This window comes from Empidonax traillii, unplaced genomic scaffold (genome assembly GCF_003031625.1).
Source record: "Empidonax traillii isolate 1590-97213 ecotype Southwest subspecies unplaced genomic scaffold, ASM303162v1 scaffold177:size1754471, whole genome shotgun sequence".
Lineage (NCBI taxonomy): Eukaryota > Metazoa > Chordata > Aves > Passeriformes > Tyrannidae > Empidonax > Empidonax traillii.
The window spans coordinates 1,647,868-1,656,253 of NW_020955370.1; positions in this window are offsets into that span (position 1 = coordinate 1,647,868).

The following is an 8,386-nucleotide window of genomic DNA, read 5'->3' on the forward strand; positions in this document are numbered from 1 at the left end:
TTAACCTCTTGCCCACATTCACTCTTCAGCACTTTGTACTGCTCCAACTTTTATTTTAGGCCATCAGGTTCTTTAAATAAGAAGTTTCCACTTAGTGACTCTTGCTCCCTCATCTCTCCTTCATGTAACTTGGTTCTGAGGTTCAGGGTGGGCTTCTGGAGCAGCTCAAGGGATGCAGGAAGATCTGAGATGGATGGAATGGATGGGATGAGTGTCCCATGACACTTATCAGGAGTACAAAAAGCCAGGGTTGTACCAAAATACTGTCCTGTGGTGAGACCAAAATCCCTCTGCGAGTATTTCTGTAGACTCCTCTCAACCTAATTCATTCTGTGGGAGAAGAAGAGTTTCTTTTAGCTGTGCTAACCTGATCCTAAAAGGCTCCAGGACACAGTGACTATTTCAGTGAAAAAATAGCCTGCTGCTTTGATCCCCGCTGCCTTCCAGCCTCCTGTAAGCAAAGCCCCAAACCCAGCAGTCTGATCTGTGCAGTTTAAGGTTCCCCCCATCCTGACTGGGGTTTCAAGAGAAATGGGCCAGGACCAGTAGAGATGTAAAATGGTTCACTCCTTGTCTTCAGCCTGCCCCAACCTCCCTCTGTGGCCTTACTTCCACTTCAGGGATCTCAACCCAGCCTTTTGTAGGCTTTTAAAAATGATTTTGTCATGTAGTGCTGAGATAACTCCCAAGGACATCTGAGGGGGCGTTTCAGAAGCCCTGTACCTCACCTCTCCTCTCCTGCTGTGTTTCATAGACCTTTTCCAGCACAGAGTAAGTGCTGGCAGGATGAGAAGAACAACATGTTCCTGGAATTGTCTCCAACCTGCCCACTCTCCTCTTCCTCTGTGAGGCCTCCTGAGTAAGGGGAAGAGGCTGAATTAAATGTTCAGCCAGTGTTTGTGAGGACAGTGCAAGCAGAATACAAAGTCAGGGAGGCTTTGGCACTGGAGTTAGTTCCACCTTTGGCTGTAATTTGATTTTTATGGCAGTTCAAATTGCTTGTAGACTTTTTTTTTTATACCCTTTGCACCACACTTGGAGCCAAAGCCACTGAATGGGTGTCCCTTTTTACTCCGGTGGCTGGTTTGCCTGCCTTCCCCCACCTCCACTGGTATTAGTCCCTATTCCCAGCTGCCTAGAAATCCTTGGCAGGAGAGGGAACATCACCCTGCAGATTTTTGCTCTGCCTCAGCTGCACAGCTTGCTGAGTGGCAATGCTGGATGCTCTGTAGGTGCTACGTGTCCATCGCACTGGTGGCGCTTGCTCGTCCACGGCTTCAGAGCCTCGGAGGGAGTGCCTGGATGAGCAATAGCTTTGCTCAGAGCCCAGTCCTTTGATCAAAGTGCCATTAAGGTCCTGCTCTGCAGCTTTCCCCTCGTCCCTGCCTTGAGCCTGGCTCCCTGCAGCAGCACAGCTTGGCTGATGTGTGTCATCCCCAGCCACTCATCCGTAATTGCAGGAGTCACTCCGGCCCCAGGACCTGCTGCCGTGTCTCCCAATAGCCAGGTGTGCTTTGTACAGAGGGAGGTTAATGCAGGGATTCCACCCACTGCCCTAAAATCCAGTTCCCAAAGGCTCACCCTTAAGTGTTTGAACGACAATTACAGCTTGACCTGTCTGGCAGCAGAGTCGGGGATGGAAGGGATGGATTAAAAATGACTCTGCTCACATGTGCTGACTCCACTCTGTAATGAGGAGCAAATGACATATTGATGCAGTGTTATGTGAGGACATGCTTGCTGCCACCTAATGAAAGGCCTTGGCTGAAGGTGACTCAGGACAGAGGCGGAGCAGGTGCTTGCAAAGCATTGCTCTTCTTACCACTGCAGCTCTCTGAAGATGAAGGGCTTTCTCTTGATACCTAATTAACATAATTGAGTTCCTCTTAAAAGCAGCAGGCTGACTTATCTGTTCCTAAGGAAGCAGAACTAATGAACTTGAATTGCCTCTGTTAGACCCCCCTCCACTTGGGCAACAGTACCCATAAATAGGCATGAGGCATCTGCTGTGTTCTTGCCTCTGATAAGTGTGTGGTTTGGGCTGTTGGCGAAAACACTTTCCATGGTAACCCTCTACTTCTCTGATTTTCCACGAGCCCACTGGTGAACTGTCACCACCCAGGTATGAGCCATGCAGAGCTTGCTGTGGTGACAATGAGTGGGTTGGGAAACTCAGGTGGGTGTCTACAGGATCTGTTTGAAGCCTATCAGATGCTGCCTGCCTGGGGAAAAGCTTGCCTTCTTCATCCTGTGGGGAGACAGGGTCATCCCTTCTCCAAACACCAGGACCTCAGTGCTGGGCGTGGAGAGCAGCAGGGTTGCCACACTTGGTTTGCCTCCAGCTGGGCCAGAGGATCTGGTTTAGATCACCTGTTTGCTTCCCTTTCAGGACCAACAGGCCATTTTCCCCCCCAGGCTATGCTGATATTCTTTGCCTCTTCCATGTGAAGCCAAGCCCCACTGCAGGGATTTGTGATCCCCACAGCCTGTCCCTGGTGATGCCCCATCCCACCCTCAGGCCAGCTGGCTGTAAGATCAGAGACATTTGTTGGCAGCTTTTCATCAAGCTCTTTTCTGTTGCTGCCACCTTCTCCTAGCTCTGCTGTCCCACTCCTCGCTGGTGATCCCAGTTTCCATGCTGGGAACTGCTTTAGCTCCAACCCGCTCCTGCTCTCTTCTCCTGATGAAAGAGCTGTGTGAGAGCAGTGGGGAGGGGGTGAGACAAAAGAAAGGGCAATTTTCAAGAGTTATTCACCTGATTTAAAGAAATATGTCCCACCTTTTATTCCTCTCCCTGTTTCCAGCAGGAGAGGAGGTGCAGATAAAGAAGAACTTCCCCTCAGTGTGGCTCAGCCTGTGCTCTGCAGGAGGGGACTACCCTGATTTATCCGCTGTGTTGGGGCATATTGTGGCCTGGTCCTCTGTGCAGCAGCTTTTCCCCACTCTAAGGACACATGTGGGTTGTGGGGGAGGACACTGTGGTCACATTCAAGCTAAAGAGCAGCCCAGCTGTCTGCACCTTGAACACCAGCATCACCGTGTTCTTCAGCGCACACAGAGACCTCGCTTGGTGCTGTGCTGCTTGAAATGAGAGGGGGAGGATGTGATTTGAAGTGAGTCATCGTGGCAGGAGGCAAGAGAGGTGATTTGGCTCATGCATCAAGCTCCTCTGAGCGTCCAGGAGTGTTCCCTGCCTGAGGAGGAGGCTGGGCAGCGGGGACGTGCCGTGGTGCAATGCAGCAGGTGTTCCCTGCCTGCCTTTGAAGTGTGACAGGACCTGTATGAGCTCCAAACCTGACCAGCTGACGGTGGTGCAACACCTCTGAGGGAGATGGGAGCTCTCCTGCTCATCCTCAACTTAATTAAATGGTACTTCTGGAACTGGAAAAGTCTCTCAGTGATGAGCGTCAGAGATGCCGGGTGAGTGGTAAATAAGGTTAGCAATGCTGGGACCAGCTGCTCCAGCAGATAGCAAATTGAAAACCAAATTGGTTGATAAGTAAACTAGAAAAACATCAGAAGGGAAGCACGTGCAACTCTCTGGGAGGGGTTAGAAGCAACACAGAGCCAAAGCAATGTGCAGAAATATCTTGACAGCAGCAAGATTCGGGCCTGGAGGAGTTGGGCTGCTGGGGTTAGGGAGAGGAAATCAAGTTTCTCCTTTCCAGCTTGACCGAAATGATTCCCCTTCCTGTCCTTTCTTTATTTGGCTGATTTTGGCCCTCCTTTTAGTGAGGACCAGCCAGGCTTAGCTGTCATGGTCTGAGTGCTCAACAAAGCCTTTTCCAGCCAATCCTTTCTCCTTCACCCTCAGTCTTTGCCTCAGAGCTTTGCTAAAAGACATGGAGGCACAGAAACCATGACTAACCCTGACCACTCTCCTCCTCACTTTCCAACAGCAAGATGCCCAGTGGCAGTGAAAGAAAAACAGCCCTGTGAAGCTTATTTTGGAGTGTCACATGCATCTGCCTCAGCATCATCCAAATGCCTTCATTTTGCCCCACTCAGCATTTGGAAATCTCTGCCCAAGGCTGGAATTTCTCCCTTGTGTTCCTCCCCAGCATCCATAGGAGCATCCATGGAGATACCCAGCTAGAGCTACGTGACAGTGGTGGGGAGAGGGGAAGACAAAAGAAAGGGCAATTTTTAATAGTTATCTGACCTGCCTTAAGGAAATGTGTCTCATCTCTTATTCTTCTCCCTGTTCCCAGCAGAGGAGGTGCAGAACTTCCAAATCTAATGATCTGGAGGAAGCTGTGGTGGGCAGCCTTTGCATGCACGAGGATTCACAGAGCCTCAGAGGGGCCCAGCTCAGAGAAGGGGTTCTGAAGAGGCAGAAAGGCCATTCCTAGGATGCTGAGGGCCTGCTTGTGTCTGTGGAACGCAGTGAAGGGAGCAGCAGCAGCAGCAACTACTGCTAAAAGGGCAATGGCTGGGGCCACCACTTGCCTCCTTTCCCCAGCTGAAGTGTGTTGAGCTGAGGCTGCTGCAGGACACGGGTGCTCTGTAACCCATTTCACAGCTGTCCTCTCAGCCTTGCTCTGTGCAGGTTCTGGTGTGTGTTGCTGTGAGCTTTTCCAGAAGGTTTGTGGGTGACCTCTCGGTCCTTGCCCTGAGCAGTGGCTGCTCCTGTGTTTGAGGTCTCCAGCCTGCAAAGCCCCACACGTGTGCTCTGTGTGTGCAGGCTGATGTGGTGCTGCCAGGGCAAGGATGGGGCTGCCAGCAGTGCTGAGAGGGAGGGGGGAGGAGGAGTGTTGGCTTGTGCTCACAGCAGAGCTGATTCAGGGCTTTCTCCCCAGGGCTGGGTGCTGACTCAGCTGCTTTGCCTTTTACTGGCTTTCTCTGAAAACCAGAGGCATCTCCTGGGGCTCGGAGGCCATCGTGGTGCAGCAGGAGTCAGCATTAGTTGGTTTTGGGAGAGTCACGCCTTGATTGTTTTGGGGCAACAGCCAAGAAGTTCAGTGAGAGCCTCAGGATTGCTCCTGGGTGTGTTTTGCAGTCCTGCTGGGGAGCACGTGCTGCCCATCACGGGCTAATTCCTGGGATGAGTGTGTGCTGCAGCGATGCTGCTTGTGCCGCTGTGTCCCCCCCATGGCAGGGGTGAATCAGGGCGGGGAGGCTCCTCCTCCAGCTGGCAGAGCCACACCAGAGTGTTTTTTTCATGGTGTTACTCATGCTTGTGTCAGAACACACTCCCTGCCATGGAGGAGGCTGGGTGGGTCTGTGATGAGCCTCTGGGTTGCAAAAAGCCCCAGTGAAGGTGTTGTCTCCTGCTGGGAGGGGGGTCACGCTGGGATCTCAGCTCCTGAGACCTGGCCCTGCCCTGCACAGCCGGTGGCCGGGTAGCTGTAAGTGCTGAGCTGGGCTGTGTGGAACAGCTCGTGCACGTAATGAGGATCTACCTGCGTGTCCAATCTACCAGAGGGATCTCCAGGTAACAGCAGTGAGTGGGCTGCTGGGTGAGGCTCCCTCTGCATGGCAGCAGGTCACACCTCTGGGACCCACGGCAGCTCACGGGCAGTGGCCTGTGCTGTGTCAGGGTGTGCAGAGTCAGTTCTCTCACCCCTTGGCCCACATCCTGCAGCCTTAGTGAGCTGGGGGTCAAAAGTGGGGCTGCTGCCTCTCATTTGGCCCCCAGAGAGGCTCCCTTTGGGATTTCCTACCCTGAAGTCTGGGATGATGTGGGACCCTGCTCTGGCCAAAGAGGTGTTGAGCTCAGCAGCTTTGCTGCCAATTCTGTGCTGTCCTGAAAGGTGGATGGTTCCTTCTAGCAGCTCCATAGGCTCCTCTCCATGTGGGAACCTGAAGCCATGAGGCTGAATCCTGCTTGGTCCTGACTGCTCCTGTGATAAACATGTTTATCCCACTTGAAATGAGCTGAGGGAGCTTTGGGCCAAGCTGGAAGGAGAGTCCTGCTGTCACATACAGTGGTGAGGGCATTATTGACTGCATGGAAACCTGCAGAAACTCCTTAGGAAAATGGCTGAGATGACGAAAGGGTGGATGAGGTGCCATCCCTGCAGGTGGGGAGCTGGGACAGGTGCCCACCCAGGCACCGTGGTGGTTGTGGAGGGGTTGCCCCATCACCAACCGGTTCCTCCAGTTCCTTTGGGAAGCATCAGATTGAGCTGGAGTCAGACTGGTTTGTGCAGAGGCTTTATTTGCCTGGAGAGGAAAAAATAATAATAATTAAAAAAAAAAAAAAATCAGTTCAGTCGCCTCAGCCCTGAGTTGTGTTTTTAAAGGGAGTGGTGTGGGGGAGAAGGTCTTGGGCATCCCCCGCACTGCTCTTGTGCTGTCGCCAGGCTGGAGCCTGCCCTGGAGCTGAGTTACTCTGTGGTTTCTGGAGAGGACAAACGGGGACTCGAGTGAGACACAAACAAACACATCTTTCATTGTGATCTGAGGGCGGAGGTTCCTGGAGCCGTGTCAGTGCCTCGCACGGGAGCCGTGTGTCGGATGGAGCTGACAGCGTGCTGGTGACACGGCCTGCCTGTGCATCCTTGGCCCATGGCAGGGGGAGATTTGGGCATGGACACATCTCAGGAACAGATTTCAGCACGGACATGAAATCATTACACAGGGCTCGAGCTGCTGCTGATATAAGCAGCAATAGCAAGAGCCCAAACCCTGTGTAATGTTGGCTGGGGCAGCTAAGCCAAGTCTGCCTTGCCCTTGGGCTTTTTCCTTCTCACTATGCAGTGTTACCACTCTTCCTTGGGTTGTTCTTAATCTGCTTATTCCAGAGAAATCCTATCTGCCTATTACTCTGCCCCAAATGCAAAAAGACTTTGTGTCTTTCCCAGGGTGGAAAAAAAGCTTTCAAAATCCCCTGCAAATGCTGCTGCCCTGCAATGTTTTTTTTTAATCCCCCAGGGGATGTTTTAATCTGAATTTTTGTCAGTGCTGGGGTTGGGGGAAGGAGTCACAGGGACATCCCAACCTGAAGGGTGGTGGATACTAGAGAGCTGGGTGTGAATGTTGGATTTTGGACAAGGAAGAACTGGGCTGGTCAGCCTGGCTTAGGCACTGATTGACTTCAGCCATGGTTGGTGGGGATGTGCCCCTGTCTGGACTCATCTGTTCAACCATCCCTTAGCTCTGACAGGAGACAAACTGCCTTCTACTGACCCATGGGTGCAAATGCCTTTTTATGCCACGAGTGTAAACACTGCAGGACTGGCTCTTGGGGGTCAGAGGGTCTAGTGTGTGCATTCATAATGCTTCAAAGACCTTTACAAGCAGCTAAACTTTGTCTTTTATTTCACTTAGCTTTTTTTTCCACTGTTTCCAATGCCTTTCAGGAGGGATGAGCTCAGCCCTGAGCCAGGCCAGCTGTGTCTGCCCACCTTTGCAGGGCTGTTTTGGCTCGCTGCCTTATCTCTCTCGTGACACCACGTGCCCTTTCCTTCCCCCTGCATGATGCAGGGCCCTCTCTGAGTAGGGAATGGGCCATGATATTAAGCAAGCTCTGTGTAAACCCTGTGTAAGCAGCCTGGTTTTGGGGAACTGCTGCAGAGGCAGCAGAAGTGAAGCTGGGTGGAAAAACCCCTCTGTGCTTGTTGTTGAACTTCCAAACCCCATGTAGCCTTAGCTCAGGATGCAAAATTAAACTATCATTCCCCTCAAAGCCAAAGGTAGCAGAATGTCTGACACTTGGAAATATCAGGGGGCAAATTTGATGTGCTGTGGCACCATTCACCACTGGCTGTAGGGATGGGCAGTGACTGCCATGACTTGATGGGCACCGTCTGCTCTCGCTCAGGCTGCACCTCTGGTTGGGGCACCACTCCCTCTTGTTGACTCTTTTTTTCTCAGTGTTTCCCTTCTTTCCATGTCTCCAGACTGGGATTTCTCTGCCATGGGGATGAATGAGCACACCTGAGCTAATGTGCCCTGCCCTGGGCCCCCCTTGGGTCCTCACCAGACGAAGCTGGGCTGGGGGTGAGCACAGATCAGGCATTTAATTTTTGCCTACCAGATCCCTGTGGATCAGGAAACCTGATTCAAAAGCACTACAAGGTCAGCTCAGAGGGTCTGTGCTGTGCACCCCACAGCCTTCACACTGTTGACACCCTTCGTGGTGGGGTGAGTACATCCTTGTCCCCATACGAGCTGTGTCTGCTCTTGATACGCCCTGCCTGGATCCTTCTGGATAGGCTGGAGAGCTCTCCTTGGTTTCCATATGCTGTGGAAAGCAAAAAAGTCAGAAAAATCCAGGCTGTCATTCAGGGATAAGCAGTGACACGAGTGGAGCATGGACAGACAAGGGATGGACACACCACTGACCCGAGTGCTTTGCTCTCCACAACCAGTCCAGCTGGCTGCTCCTCTAGGGGACACCAAGGACCAGCAGAGGGGTGCTGGTGGCCCCTGATCTGGTCTG